Source organism: Pipistrellus kuhlii, unplaced genomic scaffold (assembly GCF_014108245.1).
Source record: "Pipistrellus kuhlii isolate mPipKuh1 unplaced genomic scaffold, mPipKuh1.p scaffold_m20_p_6, whole genome shotgun sequence".
Classification (NCBI taxonomy): domain Eukaryota; kingdom Metazoa; phylum Chordata; class Mammalia; order Chiroptera; family Vespertilionidae; genus Pipistrellus; species Pipistrellus kuhlii.
Genome location: NW_023425562.1, coordinates 61,194,368 through 61,213,971, shown reverse-complemented (window position 1 = coordinate 61,213,971; position 19,604 = coordinate 61,194,368). Strand labels below are relative to the sequence as shown.

The window sequence follows — 19,604 nt, the reverse complement described above, 5'->3', positions numbered from 1 at the left end:
GGATGGAGAGGGGGGGTTTAAAAAATTTACAAAGAGCAGAGGCACTGAAAATTATGTAAAGGTTGTCATGCCAACCTTTCTCATTCTCTAGGCACAGTGGATGAGTGTGCCTAGAGAATAGGGTTGTGTGCGTGTATGTATATGTTCCTTTGAACATAGAGCTCAGAAAGATTCTGGAGGACATTAAATGACAAACTTGCACACCTATAAGTTTATCCTCTAGTATGGACAACCATGAAATACATTAAATAGGGGACTGATGTGCCAAAAAAGAACAGTTATATGATGAGACATATAGGAAAACCTTACTACTTAAAAAATAAGTCATAACATGCTAAATTTTATGAAATAAACTTCTATATTCCTTTTGACCATGTTTAAACCAAATCGTGGATTCTTTCTGCATCAATCTTGTAAGCAATATTAGAGCCATTGATTAAAGCAGGCCATGTATTCCTATAATTTACAGTGTGGGCTTGATTTTGATGCAAAAAGCTTTGACCCTGCTGTACACATCATCTGATTACTACCCCTGCTTGATTACGATCCTCACACACAGAAGGGCATTAATACTCAGCACAGAGATGAGAGCCCATGATGGGAGCAGGAAATTTGCATAAGCACCTATTTGTGTAATCATGGTGAATGAGTGGCTACAAAAGAACAAAACTGGGCTGTAGCCACTTCTCTAGTCACTTTCCCCCAGTCACAGAGCCACAAAACTAAGAATTACAGATCTTAGACAATTTCAAAAATGTATAGAAAGAGGTAGATACAGTGGGCTTAGAAATAAAATAATACTTGTAATAATAATAATCATTACCAAGAGGTAGGCAAGATATCAGTATCCGTAAATGGCTTATCTCTTTTAATTATATAGCCAATAATCTACTATTATAGATATTTCCACAAGGCCTGTTTATAAGGGATATCAATAGAATAATTGATTCCCCATTCCCCAGGCTTATTCATTCATTCATACAAACATACATTCAGTAATATTTATTGATCACTTGTTATATGCCAAACGCTGTTCTAAGCCCAATGAACCAAAAATCAGTTAACAAAAGCAATAAAAATACATGCTCTCATAAAGTCTACATTCTAGCAAACAAAAAAAATTGATAAGTAAAATATATAGTATGTTAGAGATAAATGCTATAGATAAAAGTAAAGCATGAAAGTGAACTGGGAGAGATAGCATGGTTCTAAATAGTCTGATCAGGGAAGGCTGGATGCAAAGGTGACAGATGAGTGAAAATATGCAAGAGAGGGTTGAGCCATGTTGGAGCTACAGGAACAGTGTGAACAGGAGACTAGCAATCTCCACACACAGTCACCATCACTTACCCAATTGCTCAGACCAATAACCATGAGTCACCCTGACTTGATTCTTCCTATTTCACATCCAATCCATCACCAAATTCTGTCAGCTCCATCTCTTAAATTTATCCTATCCCAACCACGTCTTACCACCTGTTCTGTAGGCTCACACCCTGGTCCACCTAACAGCTGAGAGTCATATTCTGGAAATAGAGCTTTTAAAGAGGTAATTTCCAGAGTCATATTCTTTCATTTCCAGAAGCATATATTCCAAGAACATCCATCACCTTTGGCATAAAATCTTGAGTCTTCATCATGGCAAAGGTGCCCAGAACCCTGACTATTTCTCCGCCTAATTTCCCAGCACTGTCTCCCATCAGTTACTCATCAGTTAACAATGCCAAAATTGATTCAGCTTCAGAGCCTGCTTCAGTCTGCTCAGGATGCCACCACAAACACCACAGGCCAAGTGCCTAAAACAATAGAATCTATTTCTTCATAGTTCTGCAGGCTGGAAGTCCATGATCAAGTGTTATCAGGGCTGGTTTCTGGTGACACGTCTCTTCCTGGCTTGTAGATGGCCATATTTTCACTGTGTCTTCACATAACTTTATCTTTGTGAGTCTATAGAGAGGGAAAGAGCGATGTCTGGTACCCCTTTCTCTTGTTACAAGGACACCAGAACACTAGATTAGAGTCCTACTCTTATGACATCATTTATTATTAACTAGAGGCCCAGTGCACAAATTTGTGCATGAGTGGGGTCCAATTGCCCCAACCCCAATTATGGTGTATTGGGGCCAGGCCTGTCAGGAGGAGGAGATGGCTAGAGGTTGGCCGGCTGATCTGCCCTGATAGGGGCCCAATGTAGGCTGGAGGGGAGGGGTAGAAGGTGATTGGCTGGTGAGCCCCATCCCCAATTTAGATGGAGGGGCCAATTCGGAGTGGGGCGGCCATGGGCGGGGTTGTGGGCTATCTGTCCCACCCTGGATTGGTGTAGGGGGGCAATCGAGGGCAAGGCCAGCTGTGGGAGGGGTCCTGGGCAGTAGCCACCAGCTTTGCCCCTGATCGAAATGGGGGGCAGAGGCAATCAGGAACAAAGCTGGCTGGGGGAGGGGCTGCAGGATAATTGGGGTGATGGAGGCTGGTTGGGGGTGGGGCCAGCCATGGGAGGGGCTGTGGGTGGTTGGCTGATCCCCCTGCCCCTGTTTGGTATGGATAGCCAGGGGGAGGAGCCTGAGGGTGTTTGGTTGGCCAGTCCCAACCATGATCAGGCAGGTTCACAGGCTGCAATGGACATCATAGTGACCAGTCATTCTGGCCCTTACAGTGTTCTGGTTGCTCATTTTTTATACATATAGAAGATTATCTCCTTAGAAGGTCTATTTCCAAATATAACCACATTGAAAGTTAGGGTTTGAAGTGGTGGTGGTAGAAGGGGACAGGCACAATTTAGTTCATCACAGAGTTTTTGCATTTGCTGCTCTCCCTTCCTAAAATGCTCTCTCCTAAATTTCTGCATGGTTTTCTCCTTCACTTCATGATGGTATAAGGCCTTCATGGATTTCCCTTTGCAATATCACTACACTTAATCTGTTTCTCACTCTCTTTTCCTCTACCCTTTTTTATTCTTCTTTCAGCTTCCAATCCCCCTCCAATTTCTGATATGACATTACTGTTTCCTGTCCAAATTCCAGTGGGGACTCAAGTGGCTTTGTTCTCTATTGTAACAACAGTTTCTAGAATAGTAACCATTACAGAGCAAGTGTTCAATCAATATTTGTTGAATGAAATTCTCACAGCTATTCTACCAAGGTGGTACTATTAGCCCAATCATACAGATAAGAAAACTGAGGCTCAGGGAAGCTAAATCATTGGCTCACTCAGTCAGAACAGGATTTAAATCCAAGTGTGTTTCCCTCCAAAGTGAACACATGTTCCATGTTTTATCATCTCTATTCTTCACAAAAGTCTCATAACATGGCTTCAGGAGCTATTATTATTGTTTAGCTTCTCTGAAAACCCACAGGGCACTATGCTGGGTTGAGGGGAATACTAGTACTCAGGACAGGCGTCTTGCTGCCCAAAGATTGGAGCTGATGGGTAACTGCAGGGAGAAGAACCTTAGGAAGAATGCTATACCAGAAACTGAGTAAGCATGACATGTTGGGTCATCACACTCACAAAGGAGTAGATAAGGAGACTAAACCATGATGCAAAGTCAAGCAGGGTTCAAGCTGAGTAGATATGTGCCTAGCTGAGAAATGAATACAGGAAAATTCTCATAGCTGGAATTCTTGTGTCCATGGCAGCTGATGTACTCAGGGACATTCAATGTGGGCAAGCAAATGCAGCACTGTTGACCAGAGATCATCATTATGCCAATGATCTTTCCATCTCAGATATTCTACTCACAGGTCCTCCATAAACCCTACAGTTACTTAATACATATTATACTTACCAGGATGCTTTCCAACAAAGTAGTCATCTGGTAAAATCCTAACCATGTTTCAAAGTTGAAATAAAATGTAATTTCTTCCTTTTGGCTTTTTCTGTTCCTAATCTCTTTGGACAGAAACCGATGTTTCTTTTCTAGTGTTCACTAAGCAATATTAATAGAGCCTGCCACTGTAGAACCTGGCTCTACTCTAGCACACAAATCACTCTCTCTTCTATAATATTCCTCAAAGACACTACCTCTATGTCATCCGTCTTGCATCTCCAGCACAACAGAATATGCTTAGCACTTTAAAAGAATACAATAATTGTTTGGAAATTGCACTTCTACTTTCAAATAAAGATATTGATGCTTGCCCAAGACAATTAAATATTGGCAGAATTGGAATATGAAGCTAATTCTTCTCCTTAAAATCTCAAGGTCTTTCCAGTAGAGCTAGTTGCATCTCTTCAAGTCATTTTACATATGTTCTCATTTGGCTAACACACTCCCAGGAGTGCCTTGCTCACCTTTCTCTTGAACTTCTGGCTTTGGCACAAAGGATAGAAGAGGAAGTAAAAATGGAGAGAGAAAAGAAGGGATAATACCTCTATACCACAAAACATTTATTTCCTACCAGAGGCATCAGAACAAAGTTAAAAATTAAAAAATAATGACATTTTGCAAATTGAAAATTATCTTAAGTGCAGTTGTCTCAAGAATATTATGATTTAGCAAAATGCAACTAACATTGTTTCAAATTTTCCTAGATCACTTATTATAGTTGGTAGCAATTTTAAAAATAGGTCAGCATTCCAGTACTGGGTTCCAGGAAACCTTGCAGTGGACATCAATACTAAAACAATCCCCTTAAGCACCTCCTTTCAAAAATTTTTTGTTAACCGTTCAAAGTAGCACTAGCTTCCAGGAACCAGTTCTTATTTTTAGCCCAATTTTATTGAGTTGGTCATATGTCATGAATGGCAGATGGTGGGATTGTTCAAATAAAATCATCCTATGAGGCTACTGGTTGTACAAAGTATGGAATCTCTCATACTACTCCATTAAAAGCAGAGTTTTTAAGAAAGGATCTTGTTTTCTCTAAGGCTAAAGAAAAAAAATATAAATACTCAAGGATAATAATTGAGGTATGAAGCAAAGCCATTTAAGGAGCAGAGATTGAAGAAAGCAGAGATGAGTAGAGAGGAGAACACTGATAGAATTCTGATGTGAAAACTATGGGCAAGTCTATTAGTCTACAATTGCTGTTCTCACATGTAGAATACCCCCTAAGAGTCATTCCAACTAATGTATCCTTCTACCAATCCATTAATTTCAGAGAGTCACAAGAAATGGAAAGAGAAATGTACATGAAGTGTTTTTGTGTTTGTTTGTTTTTTACTGCATTAATAAATCTCTTCCCTGTTTCAATACATTTGGACTACCTGCTAGGTTAGGAGTAGATGGAAAGAGATTTGGAGTGAAATATTTCAAAAGAAATAAGAAGATAACCATTTCATCTATAATTTTTTATTCATCTAAGACCATGAAGGAAATTAATAGCAGATACTTCTGGGAGTGTGCTGGGAGGAAGCCTAGGAAAATGATCTTCAAATATTCATTCTAAAGCATTAGGCTTTTTGAAGACTTCAAAGGAATCATGCTAATGTGTGGTGGAGATTCTTTTTTATTGAAATCCACATAGCAAACTTCATTATCATTAACTCTCATATATAATTGGAGAAATAATACCACAGAAATATTCTCCAATAAACTTAGGTTTTGTGATTGCTAACCCCATAGTGAGGTGGACATTGAAGTCCATTAGCAAGATTTTGGTAACAAATATGGTAGTTACATATTCTTAGGAAGTATCTTAGTTTGGCCTCCTCCCAAAATAGCATCTTAGATGAGGAAATAAGTGCATGAGGTTTATTTGAGATATATTCCCAGAAGCAGAAAAGAGGAATGTAGACAGTGAGATAGAGAAGAAAGAGTTATTCTTATTTTTAAAATGTATTTTTATTGATTTCAGATAGGAAGGGTGAGATAGAAACATCAATGATGAGAGAGAATCATCGATTGGCTGCCTCCTGCATTCCCCACACCAAGGGATCAGAGCCCCAACCTGGGCATATGCCCTGACCAGCAATTGAACTGTGACCTCCTGGTTCATAAGTCAATGCTCAACTGCTTAGCCTTGCCAGCTGGGCAAGAGTTATATGGTGATAATAATGGAATCCATAATGCACATAAAATGTCTTATAGAAGACCTGGCCTTTAATAAGCATTCAATAAAAATATTTTTTATCCTCACGTGAGGAATGATTTTATTGATTTTCTTTTTTTTTTTTTGAGAGGGAGAGAGAGAAAGATAGAGAGAAGAGAGAGAGAAGAGAAGAGAAGAGAAGAGAAGGGAAGAGAAGAGAAGAGAAGAGAAGAGAGAGACATTTACCAATTGTCTTCTGTATGCCTGCTGACTAGAAATCAAATCAAACTCACAACCTAAGTAAGTGTCCTGACCTGGAATCAAACCTGCAACCCTTTGGTGCAAAGGCTGACACTCCTGCCATCTGAGCCACTCAGCCAGGGTTTCATTTTTAAAGTAAATATTTCTAAACATCTCTCTTTTTTCAATCAGCAGAAATGCTCACCAAACCAAAGAAATATATCTGATTTCTGCTAGTCTTTTCACCGAATTTGTAAAGAGGAATATTCCATTTCCTTGTCACTTTTGCTGGCATTTGAAATAGCCAATTGGTGAGTTATGAAGTATCACTTTCATTAGTAGTTGCTGTGCTTATAGAATCATAAAACCTCACAACTGGAAGGGACTCCAGGTTCATCCCATTCCATCACCCGTGGTATGTCTTTCAGCAGATGCAATTTGTGTCTCACCTAGAAGCTCCTTGTTGACCTTAAGCAACTGAGATTGACTTAGGTGATATCCATTTCTCTATTTTTATGTCATTGCCCCTCATACAAACAGCTAAAATCCAGGCAGGACAGGAAAGTACAATTCAAAAAACTGAAAGCATCTCTCCAAAAAGAAGCAGTCAATAGAAAGGATGCTCGTTTTTAAAAATCTAATTATCCCTGAGATATAACTGACATTTGCTCCAAATTCGCTCAGAAATGGTAGACATTGCTATTTCCATCCCAGTGGGAGCCCTGATGTTGAAACAAGTTTTTATAAGACAAGATTTTCACAGTCTTGGACACACTATTTGTCTTCAGTGACGCCCTACCATAGCCATTACTCTGCTGGCTCAGTCTTTTTCCGCTGCCTTCTCAACATGATGCTTCCTCAGATTTACACAGAAGCATATCAGACACTTTCTTTACATAGAGAGACTCCTCCCGCCAAAAACATGGCATGTGCTGAGTATCTTTGAAATGCTGTAATTGTCAACTACTAGTGGGATTAACAGAAATAGGTGCAAGACGGGTGTGCTGGAAAGGTTTCCAGTGGCTGCTCAATTAGGGGGAAAAATACCTAGCAGGGAGAAAAAAAAAAAAAAAACCCACACCAACACTGTGAGGTTTCTTCCACAGCTCAATATATTTTCATTCTGGTGAAGAAGAAAAAAAAGGAAAATATACAACTACCTTTTAAAACGATTCAGTCCAGTTAGTAAGTCCAAAACACAGTTTCTTGAAGTCTAGTAGGCTGTTGACACAGAAACCATTGTGTGCCACCCTAGGAGTCTCTGGCAGGAAAAACAATCTGAGCCAGAAAATATAGGTGGGATTGTTAACACCAGATTGGGACACCCTGTCTCCAGGCTCCTGCCAAATGCTGACTTGTAAGAGGGCAATGTGAATACAAACAAAGGTTGCCGACGTTTTCCTAATATTCTGTCCAATATACACGGGAGCCAAAACTGTAGAGTCTCAAAGGGAAATGAAAGGTCATGTTGTCACCTTTCCCCTCTGCCCTGCCCCTCCTCCACTCTAGCTCTCATTGCGGGAGTTCCTGCAAAAACCATACTCTGCATAGTGATTACCCTGCTTATGTTGACAAATGAGTCAAAAAGACATTGGTCATTAACCTGTTCCCTTGCTGATCAGACCTAGAAGCAAAAAGGTATTTCTTATGTTTAGCCAAATTATATTTTTGGGTATTTTTCATTGAGAGTATCCTTCTAACTTCCTAGGGTAATTCCCTTCCTACTAGACAACCTTTCACATTTCTAAAGAAGCCTGTGCTGTTGCTCAGTGCATCTTCTCTCTACAAACTAATTCATCCCTAGTTCCCTGGACTCTTGCTCACATAACCTGGCTTCCAGACCAGTCACACCCTAGTAATTAGTAGAAGTAGTCTAGGTATTGATTGCAGCTTATTTATAACTAGAGGCCTGGTGCATGAATTCGTGCACAGGTGGGGCCTGCCAGCCCATCCTGATTGGGGCCATTTGGGTCCAGGCTAGCCAGGCAGAGGGGCCACAGGCAGTTGTCAGCCTGCACTGCCCTTGATTCAGGTGTGGGGCACCAATTGGGGCTGCAGTGTGCATCAAAGCAATCAGTCATTCTGGTCATTCTAGTGTTCCAGTTGTTTGACTTTTACGTATATAGATGTGCTGGATAATTTTTTATGCACATTCTATTAATGAATACTCCCAAAGTCTCAGGATCCAACATCAGAGATGAGGAACACAAGGTATGCAGCTGGGAGCAAAACCCTGGCTGCTATAACCCAGCACTCAACACCCTGTGCTTGGAAGCCTGTGGCAGCAGCTCTCCTGGTTGTTTCCCTGCTCATTATAGTGCCCCAAACTGGAAACAAGCACATCTCCAAGTGTGGTCTGGCTGGTGCAGAGTACTATTTGCCTTGGTTTCCTTTGAAAGATGCCTAAACTGTGAGGAATATTTCGAAGCAGCCAAACCACAAGGTTACCTCATATTGAATTTATGATCAAAGGAAATCACTCAGTGTATGCACATTCATACATGCATACTTGTAATGTGTGTGCAATGTCGATAAAAATGCCACTTCTACATGTCCAGGACTCCCTATTTTGAAACCTCTTTGAATCTTGATGTTACTATTCAATAAATTAACAATGTCTATAAATTATACATAAATACAATTTGAAAACATCTTCCATGATGACTTCATAAGATTTCTTAATAAAAATAACTTATCAGAAAGAAAGGAAAAATGTTACACAGATATAATCCATTGTAAACACCCATTCGTTGGGGATGACTGTACAGAGAAAAACTAATGTGCTTGTCTAAGCAATTAATCATGCTGATTCCTAATGCTCGTCTTAGTCTTTCTTAAGTGTTCCCAAACCTAGGACTTGGGAACACTTTCAGTTAAAACCCGAGGTAAAAATTTTTAAATCAGATAAAGAATGTGAAGAAACTTTAATGAAGGGAGATCTTAAGAGGTGTGGGCAGGTTTGAGAAGCCACAAGGGAAGTTGGTTAGTCATTGCAAGAGCTATTATTGCCCCTGGGCCTGAAGAGATGGGATGCAGTATGAGGATGGGGTGTGATGAAAATAGAATTACTGCAACTGGTGAGAGCTGTGGGAGGGACATAGTTAGCCACTACCAGAAATATGGTGCTGAAGCAGAGGGGATAAATATCATCTCCCTCGCCCTCCAAGAGCCTGACCTTGCCTCCCATTGGCCACACCCAAATTGTCCATTGGCCCACCTTCCTACCATAGAGAGCGGGAAAGATAATGGTGGAGACTGGATGGGTGGGATTTGGAGGGAGATAGCAAATAGAGAAAATGAGCACCTATCCCTTCTCCAGTTTGGATAATCATCAATAGGCTCCCTGTCAATTTCCTTTTCACCTTGGTAAAAATTATTTTTAAATTGATATTGAATGGTACAATCTTCCATTACCACATAAAAATCAGTTGGATAAAATGAAGAAACTGATCGCTTCCATACCAGCCAATAATTTTAATTTTGAGAAAATATAATCCATGTTCAGAATCCATAGTTAAGTGCTATTTGCAGTACTAGTAAACATCACAATATACTCAACATATCAACTGCAACTTTTCTCCTCTCCAGAAAACAGGGCTTTGCTGAGTTTTCCTGAGATGCACTAGTGTTTGGGAGAATTAAGGAAACTTATCATCTTTTTCCTAATTAAACAGAACTATACCAGCATGCTTGGTTTTTAGTCATGGCTGTTTCACTGATTTATGTAGAATGACAAAGGTATTTCAATCTCCTGGGTTTCACCAATAAAATGAAGAAGAATTGAATAAATAGTTCTGTAAGTTTTGATAATTTATGTTAAGAAATATCCATTTGAATTACTTGTAAAAGACAATGATTTTGGTTTGGGGTTTTCATTAAACTTTTAATATAGATAATCATTGAACTGGGCTTTAAATTTTTTTTAAAAAATCAGGAAAATTCTATAAAAGGCAAAAAGGAAAAAATATGTACTTAAAACAGATTTTTTTCCTAGAAACTTTTCAAAATAAACATAAGAAATAACTACAGAATCATTCAACTTCGTACATACACACACACACACACACACACACACACACACACACACACAGGCACACTTGTGTTCACACACAAATAAAAAGTAGTTACTTTATTTCTACAAATATTCTGGATTCAATAATATTTAGTGTTTCTGCTTTTATCTGAAATCAGAACTAAAACAAAGTGTGTACTTCTTGAAAAACAAATCCCTGTTTCCTATACGTATTCATTTATCTTAATACAATGCTCCTTTATATTAATTATGCAACAGTGCTATGATAAGGTGCCTTTTTGTTGTTGCTCTGTTAATCTTTCTGGATTGATATTTAAAATGGTTTAAGGAAATATTCCAATACAAAGAGCTTCATAGCTGAACAAGCCAGGCTGGATGGTCATCATTCCTAATGAAGATTTGAAAAAAATCCTTTCCCCTCGCCCATCCCATCTCCCCATAGGAATTCTTGTTTCCACTGGAAGTATGAATAATTCAGAAATTTCTTCTGTTGTGGCCAGTCACTGCTCATTTCATATCTGCCTGGTTCATTAGTAAACAAACAATGTTTCACTCAGTCCCCAGTGTTCATGCAAAACCAACTGTATTTGGATAAATATTAAGTCACTCCAGATTAAGTAGTATTTATTATTTCCTATTGACATGAGTTTGAATTACAATGATAAAATTTCTTATTTTGTGATCAGATTATCTTGCAACTAGAAAATTTCAAATTATCAAAAACCTTTAATTGAAAATGAATTCAAAGCAATTCTCTCTTGTAGCAAATCACTCTACCTTTCAAAAATTCATATCATATTCATGAAGCCCTTGGCAGGTGGCCTTTGTTATTATGCTTGATACTTTCAGCTAAATTTCAACTATAACCATGAAATCCTTGATTTATTTTTTATTAAACAGAATCACATGGGTAAATTCTCACTCAAATTCTGTAGACTTACCAATATATACTCGGAACAAAAAAGGAATACATCCTTATTTCTCATTACCAGTATTAGCCATGAAATTCATAAATATTTAAACCTTTTTTATTTTTTACCATCAGAATATTGGAGTCCATTAAAACCTTAGATATATGTTATCCAGCCAATAATTGATTGATTGCTCTCAAGTTAGAAGGTATTTCTGTCCAAACACAGCAATCTTAAATCAGTCTATTTCATGGAGACTTTAATGTGATCAGCTTAGTACATTTCAAATGCTCTTATGAAAAAATTTCTGAATATGTGAAATTCTCAGATTTAGGGTTCTTATTATTCCTTCACTTCAAGATTATTTGGAACTAACAATCTGTTGAATGATTCACTTCTATACACTTAATAAGATAACACATATGTACCCAAAACTAACTCTGAGGATCTCCAAAATATTGTTAATTAAAATAAAATAAAAAGTAGAGACCATAATAATTAAAGGATATTTTTTAAAAATTTAGGAACTTTGGTACATGTTAAGAGGAATTTTTTATGCATGTAAAAATGGCCAATAACCCAGGGAGAATATGCCAAAAGAAGGGGGGGGGGGAATTAAATATAAGACAGAAAACACAGTAGAAGAAGCATAATATTATAAAATAATCCAATTTTTTGTTTGTTTGTTTTGTCAAACCTGCTATCCACATATCATCTAAATATCTGAATATCTACCTAAATATCTAAACGTAAATCTCAATATCCAAATATCACATAATTTTAAAGATTTATAAATGCCTGTGTGGGATGTGTTCTGAAAAGTATAAGCCATATAAGCCTTAAAAACCTTAAATCTAGCTCTTTTGGTTAAGTGCCTGAGTATTTCTGTAGCTTAGCTTTTCTTACGAAATATTTACAGTTTATGCTATTGGTATTTATGGATTTCAGTAAAAAATTCATACTGTCATCTTTTGAAGCCTTTAAAAGAAGAGGTTTCTATTTTAGTTAGTGTTTGAAAAGGTGCTAATAAAAGAACTTCTCAGTCATAAGCAAAGCTTCAGTGTGCATGGCTGTCTCAAAGGTTGGCATCTTTACTATAGCTACTTCAGCCATTAGCCCTGAACCCTGCGGATGGAAAAGATCGAGAGAATCAGCAATCTGCTCTTCGTTGACTATTAAATCATTTGCTTACTCTTGCCAAAATATTTACTGAGTGCCCACTCTGTGCGAAGCACAGGGGATATATAAGTAGATGAAGAGGACGTTACAGTGTAGAAGGCTCTCAAGAGCTGCTTAGAAATAACTACAGAGAAGATGGCCTTGTAGGGACAGGTTCCTGACTCTCTCTTCTTCCCAATCCAACCACCAGGAGCACATAGGCAGTGCCTAGAAGGCATAGCAAGGCTGGAGTACTCCAAATCGCCAAGGAAGAGTAGCATGCTTGGTTTCCTTCATCGAGGGGCCAAGTGACTAAGGAACCCCAGATGCTGGCATCCAGAGATGCCTGGGAGCCTCCTTACCTTATAGATTTCCAGTAGCCATTTGTGTGTTATGAATGACATTCTTATTTATTCCTTTCTTATTATCTGGTTTTTTTAAACAACCTGTAACTTCATTGTGCTTTTTACCACTCAGACATTTAAGAGTGGTAAGCTGACGATCTGCCTATGTTTTTCTTTCTGGTTTGTGGGTTTTATATCAGGTCTGGGAATGTACTCTCCCACTCTACAGTTATAAAAAGCACTTTTCACATATTCTAGTACCTTTTGACTTGTCTCAGTGTTTTAGACATTTATTTCATCTGAAATTGTGTGATGTAAACTAGGTTGCCAAAATTACTTACGTTACACTTACAGAAGATACCATTTGCCAATCAATTAGAATAATCTCTTATAACTGATACATAATTACCAAAAATAAACATATGTGAAATAATGTACAAATATATAAAACATTCAAAATAAAAGTGTAAACATGTAAAGTATATAAAATAAACTAATGATATAAATATCCTATATAATAAAAGCCTAATATGGTTAGTGTTTTGTTGTCTGGTCATCCAACCAATCAAAGTGTAATATACTACTGATATGCTAAAGCCACTCAACCACATGCTATGACATGCACTAACCACCAAAGAGAAGAAGCTCTTACTGGTAAGTTAGCTTGCTGCTGGGGTTTGGCTAGTTGGGACTGACTGAGATGGCCTAGACACACACTGGAGCCCTCATGTGGTCTCTCCCTGTCTGGCCAACTTCCTGCTTCCTTCCCAGCTCCGATAGTGCACGAGTGGGGTCACTGAACCTGGCCTGTGCCCTCTAGCAATCCAGGACACCTTGGGGAATTTTGGAGAGCCAGTTTCAACCTGATCCCGCAGGCCAGACAAAGGAACCCACTGGTGCATGGATTTGTACACTGGACCTCTAGTTTAAATATAAGAAGTAAAAATATTTATAAATAAATAATGTGCATAAAACAAATTCATCACCAGAGACCCCCTCAGCCAAGCCTGCACTCTCTCCAACCTGGGACCCCTCCGGGGATGTCCGACTGCTGGTTTAGGCCGGAACCTGTAGAATGGGCCTAAACCGGCAGTCGGACATCCCTCTCAGAATCTGAGACCAGGCTCCTAACTATTCACCTGCCTGCCTGCCTGATTGCTCCTAACAGCCTCTGCTTGCCTGATCATCTGTAACTGCTTCCTGTCCTCCCGCTGGTCTGATCATCCGTAACTGCCTCTGCCTGCTGGCCTGATTGTCCCTAACTGCCTCCCTGCTAGCCTGGTCACCCCTTATTGGACCCCTGCTGTCCTGGTCACCCTTCACTGGCCCTCCTGCTGGCCTGGTTACCCCAACTGCCCCGCCCCATGCTGGCCTGATTGCCCCTAACTGCTCTTCCCTGCCAGCCTGGTCACCCCACACAGCCTGCTGTTCGGTCATTGCATGAGAGTGTCCCAACCTATTTACATATTACTCTTTTATTAATATATTGTAAATGTATATTTAAACTACATAAAATGTATAAAATATATTAATGCATATTTATGTTTATTTTCATATATATTCATAAATATATAAAATGTATGAAATATATATTTATGATAAGGCATGTTATATGTCATGTAATCATGGACTGTGGCTACATGGCAAGGTCCCAGTACAACATGTATAGACTTCTATACATCATCTACTAATATATGCCTAATTGTCTAGGTGCCTAAGAGACAGTGCTATAGTGAAAAGAATATGTACTTTCACATTTTGAGAGCACCAGTTTGAATATGCCTCCAACTAAGCTGACCTTGCCTTAGGAAATATCAGTTTCATTATCCTGAAGTGGGGAAACTATCCCTGAACCCCTGCAATATTAAGGTAGAGAGTGTGTGGGGTGAGATATTGATCAAGGGCCTCTGTCTGGCTCTTACTAGGTATGACTATGGGTAAATTAAGTAAGCTCTCTATACCTCAGTGCTCACTTATGTTTATAACATTAATAACTGTTTCAAGTTCATAGTGTCCTTGAAAAACTCAGTATACAGCTTGACATATTGATGAGTTGTTCAGTAAATATTAGTTGTAACATTTTATTATATGTAAAATGCCAGTAATAATAATTTATTGAGGAATTACACAGCCTGTTCCAGGCTGTGTTTGGAGTAGGAATAAAGCAATGAATAAGACAGAAATTTCTATCCTCCTGATCTAAAATGTTTTTATACATACGTGTATTAGATTATTATTATTATTTTATAATTGTGTCTCTACTATTTGCTCAGACCATTAAAGATAGAGACAAGATCTTATTGAAATGTGAAACCATACTGTCTAGTGTGTTGAAAATATTTAGGCATTCGATAAAATTTTATATTAATGAAAAATGAAATATAATATGATATAGACCATGCTTCAAAAATATTGAAATTCCCAAAGAAAGTTTAGACATTAACTGGAATGACTACATGAATTAAACAATTGTCTATGAACTTCCTGCTTCATTCTAAAAAGTGGAATGCAGAAACATACCTGTAATGCTTTTTTAGCTTAAGAATAGAAAATCAAATTCATAAGAAGGGGAAAGAAACATGTTAGTCACAGGATCTAATAGTCACTGTGACTGAAAATCATCTTATAATTTTCCAGTAATAAAGGCAACAAAAGTACAATGGGTTGACTGATTCATGTTTTTTCAATAGAAAAAAAGTATAGAGTTTTTCCAGAGAAATAGCTTAACCCCTAGTGCTATCCATGACTACTGTAGATGTCTTATTGTTAGAATTAAAAACTTTCAGCATCAGCATACAAACAGATTTCATTCATATCAATCCCAGGGCAATTAGCAGTGGAACACTGTCACATAGATACAACCATTATGATCTAATCAAACAAATTTATCTCGATGATGATTATTATGATGGTGGTGATGATGATAATGATGGTGGTGATGATGATGGTACCCATCATTTTCTGAACAGTCGGTGCCAGCTTCTCTTTTACATTACTTATGTATTTTTTCATTTAACCCTGGCAACAATCCTGTGAGGCAACTGTATTTATTACTTCCATTTACAGCTAAGGAAACTGAGGCACAGGCAATTAGGAAACTTGGGAAAAGTCACACAAATGAAATATGGCAGCAGCAAATTCACTTCACAGCCTGCACTTAAACTGGTATATAATTTACATATAGATCCCCTCATTGCAGAGATCTTCAGAAAACATGGCAAAATGGCTTCCATGATACAAATCAGGATAACCATATTAAAATCTTCATCACTTCATTAACAATTTCCCAGAGATTTTTCTAGAATCCATTCTTGTTCTCCAGTTACTAGGATGTTTATTTCCAAGATATTATGATTATATTCCTGATTCTGAGGTCTGAGGCTCTCTCTCCTGATCAACTAACAAAATAAAGGACAGGATGGTCTAAGAAATGTTTCCTGTTGTAACTTCCCTTCCTAAAGCTAACTGTATTAATACTAGGGGCCCAGTGCACAAAATTTGTGCACAGGGTTCCCTAAACCCAACCTGCATCCTCTACAATCCAGGAGCTTTCAGGGGATGTTCTACTGATGGCTTAGGCCCACTCCCTTGGTTCTCTACTCTCTGCAGGGGGTTCGCTGTAGCCATGGCGATGAAGCTCCCATGCCCTGCTTTCTGCTCTCTGCCTGTACCTGCCCTGTAACATGTGAAGGAAGCCCCAATGCCCTGCAGTGTGCTCTGTCTGCCAGGCCTGGGGGCTTTGCTGACACTGACACTCTAAGTAAGCCCCCATGCCCTATTGTCTGGGCTCTGTCTTTAGGGCCTTGGGGTGTTCCTTCCACCACCTTACTAAGAAAGCCCCTAAGCCCTGCTGTCTGAGTTGTCTGCTGGGCCGGGGGCTTCCTCACCATCACCCTGAGAAAGAAGCCCCCAAGCCCTGCTGTCTGGGCTCTGTCTGCCATGTCTGGGGGCAGATCCAGCCTTGCCTCTTGGTTCTTGCTAACCCCTGCAGCGCTGATGGGCCCAGATGCTACAACACCGGTGGAGCTGGAAAGCTGGATCTGCCCCCTCCAGTGAACGGACCCTGACACTCCAGCAGCGGGGCTGAGGGGACTGGGCTCCGCCATCTTGTAGCAGCTATGGGGACCACCATTTCTGTCACAGAGTGATGGTTAATTTGCATATTATTCTTTTATTAGATAGGATGCCTTCTTGAGCTTAATCAGAAGATTGGTTAATCTCAGGAATTAAGTCCATGATGCTGAAACTGTTCACTCTAGGAAACGGGTTTTAGCCAGGGCTGGAGAATAACAAAGCCAGAGGGGGTCACACCTTCCTGCCCCCAGGAACACCACCTGAAGAAATCATCCAGGTGGAGGGGGTTCACTGCTAAATTTAACTCAGAACAGGAAGTGCTTTCCATGCCAGCTGAATTTCTGTACCTCTGAGTTGTGAATTTACATGGATGAGTGACATCTCTCTTCCTTGTTTTGCTAACAACTAGGATCATTAGATCAAAGATTCAGTGTTGGCAACTTCAAATGCCACTGCTAGGTTCCTATCTCTTTGATCACCTGGGAACATCAAACAAATTTAATGTTTGTTTCTTAAAAAATAAACAAACATCAAATTGAAATAAAACGGAGTTTAAAAAACACCTGCCACAAACCATAGCACCTTATCACCTGGTAAAACAGTGAAATTCAGTTCTAAATTTTAGCATCTGCTCTGAACTGAATTGAGTATCCCACTGCCAGGATCATAAGTTGCAGTCCTAACTCCCAAGGTGACTATTTTTGGAGATAGGGCCTACAAGGAGGCAATTAAAATCTAATAAGGTCTTCTGGGTGAGGTCCTGATATGATAATATTATTGACCTTTAAAGAAAGAATACTGAGAGTTCTGTCTGACTCTGCTCCTCTCTTCCCTCTGGCACAGAAAGCAGAGGTCAAATGTGCACGCACAGGAAGATGGCAGCAGTCTACAAGCCAAAGGAAGCAACTTCCCATGCTGGCACCTTGATCTTGGACTTCCCAGCCTCCAGAACTGTGAGAAATAAATTTCTGTTGTCCAAGCAATTCAATCTGTGATATTCTGTTATGACAGCCCAAGCTGATTAATATAGCATCCACGCTCTTTCAACTCAAATTTTTAAATTAAACTTAAGCTAATAATTTGTTCTTTCTAAGACCATCATGTGAAAATTCAGACTCCAAAGTAATCTCCATTGGCATGAGTAATTACCCAAAGAACTTCACACCAATGTGCAGAATGTGCCTACACAAAAAGAAACACAGAGATGTGGACTCTCAAAATAAATGTTCAAGACCCAAACCCTGTACTTACTAAGTACTGATCTACAAACCCGTAACTGGGAATCCTAAAACCTCTGAAAAGCACAAATATGGTAGAAGCTGTGTAGTTTCTTTTTTGTTTTTGTTTTTGCTTTTCTTTTCTACCTCATATGGAACTTAGAATTAATTGAAACAGATAGCAATATAACTTTATAAATGTATATTATATTATTATTAAATCAATATCACTATATACTAACACACAAATATGTATTAAATTATATAAATTATTTATTGATAAGTTTTACCACAAAATATATCAAGAAATAATTTATAGAATTTAAAAATCACATATTTATTGGAAATAATTATTCTTTCCTCTTTCTTACTTTTCCTCTATTTTTCTTCTGTTTCTGTCTCAAAAAAAACCTTAAAGCATGAATTTTCCATTCAAGTAACCATCCTTTTATCATAACTTGACTATTCAGTTTGTAATCATGATCTAGGCCTCATGTCCACTAGGAACAGCAAAAATAGCCTCTTGATGTTAAACTTAGAGGTTTTGTTTATTCACATAGAACATCTTGAAGCTGTGTAGTTTGTTGTGTGTTTTTTGTTGTTGTTGTTTTGTTTGTTTGTTTTATTTTCTACCTCATATGGAGCTTAGAATTAATTGAAACAGAGAGCAATGCAACTTTATTAACGTACTAAAGGCTCAGTGCATGAATTCATGCACGGGTTGGGTCCCTTGGCTTGGCTGGTGATTGGGGCTGATTGGGGCCCTCTCACCCAGTCCTGATAGGGGCCAGCAAGCCAGAGGGAGAGACCACAGGAGTTTGGCCACTGCAGGAGGTTGGCTGTGGGAGCACACTGACCATCAGGGGGTAGCTCCTGCATTGAGCGTCTACCCCCTGGTGGTTAGTGTACAACATAGCTACTAGACAGTTGTCTGGTTGTAATGATCTCTTAGACTTTTATATATATAGATAATATTATATTATTCAAATTAATTTAGTATAATTACATATTAATACATAATATATGATAATAATGTACTATAAATTTTTTCTAGTTCAAATAAATAAGGATAAACAGTGGAAGAAGATTATTTAAATTTCTACTTTCTCCACCTGCAGTCTTTTCCCTATTTCCTAGGTTTTTGCTGATTACCTGGCCTTCTGTTGCCTGACTTTGAACTCTGACAAACATACAAATTTAGTGTGGCTAAAGCAGATCCATGGTCAAATTCAGCCTCTGACATTTATAAGCAACTGGGAAGGCTCAAGTTAATTAATGATTTTAAGCCACTGAGAGTGAATTCACCTTTTGAAGCTATTAAGGGTTGATTCATAAACACAGTAAAACATAATGCCTATTTCAACTAGACATTGAAAGGATTAAAATGCCTGTGCAAAATCTCAAACTGTTCACTTAAGATTCTTTCTAACAGAAATACACTGATGTTGATCAGTGGTTTCACATTTTTCTGATCATGTCTCTCAGTGGAAATGCACTTTGCATCATCACTCAGCACATTTATACATATGTGTTTATGTAACTGAAACATGCATTTCACAAACCAGCATTTAACTCTATTAGCAGTGATACATTCATTTGCTATTGTCTCTATTATATTCTACTTCATTTTTAAATTATAAATCCAATCCACAACATTG

At 38.6% G+C, this 19,604-nt stretch overlaps 1 protein-coding gene and 1 long non-coding RNA gene across 5 annotated transcripts in view; both read right to left on the bottom strand.

The window, feature by feature from the left end:
- The window catches only part of PLCB1 (phospholipase C beta 1), a 603,902-nt gene that overhangs the window by 327,729 nt on the left and 256,569 nt on the right, over window positions 1–19,604 (bottom strand). The window lies entirely within an intron of this gene.
- Window positions 2,491–19,084, bottom strand: LOC118708479. Its single transcript, XR_004984580.2, has 3 exons — window positions 18,773–19,084; window positions 13,458–13,462; window positions 2,491–2,513 (listed from the first exon to the last, which is right to left on the bottom strand). It is a non-coding gene; the product is annotated as an uncharacterized LOC118708479 (long non-coding RNA).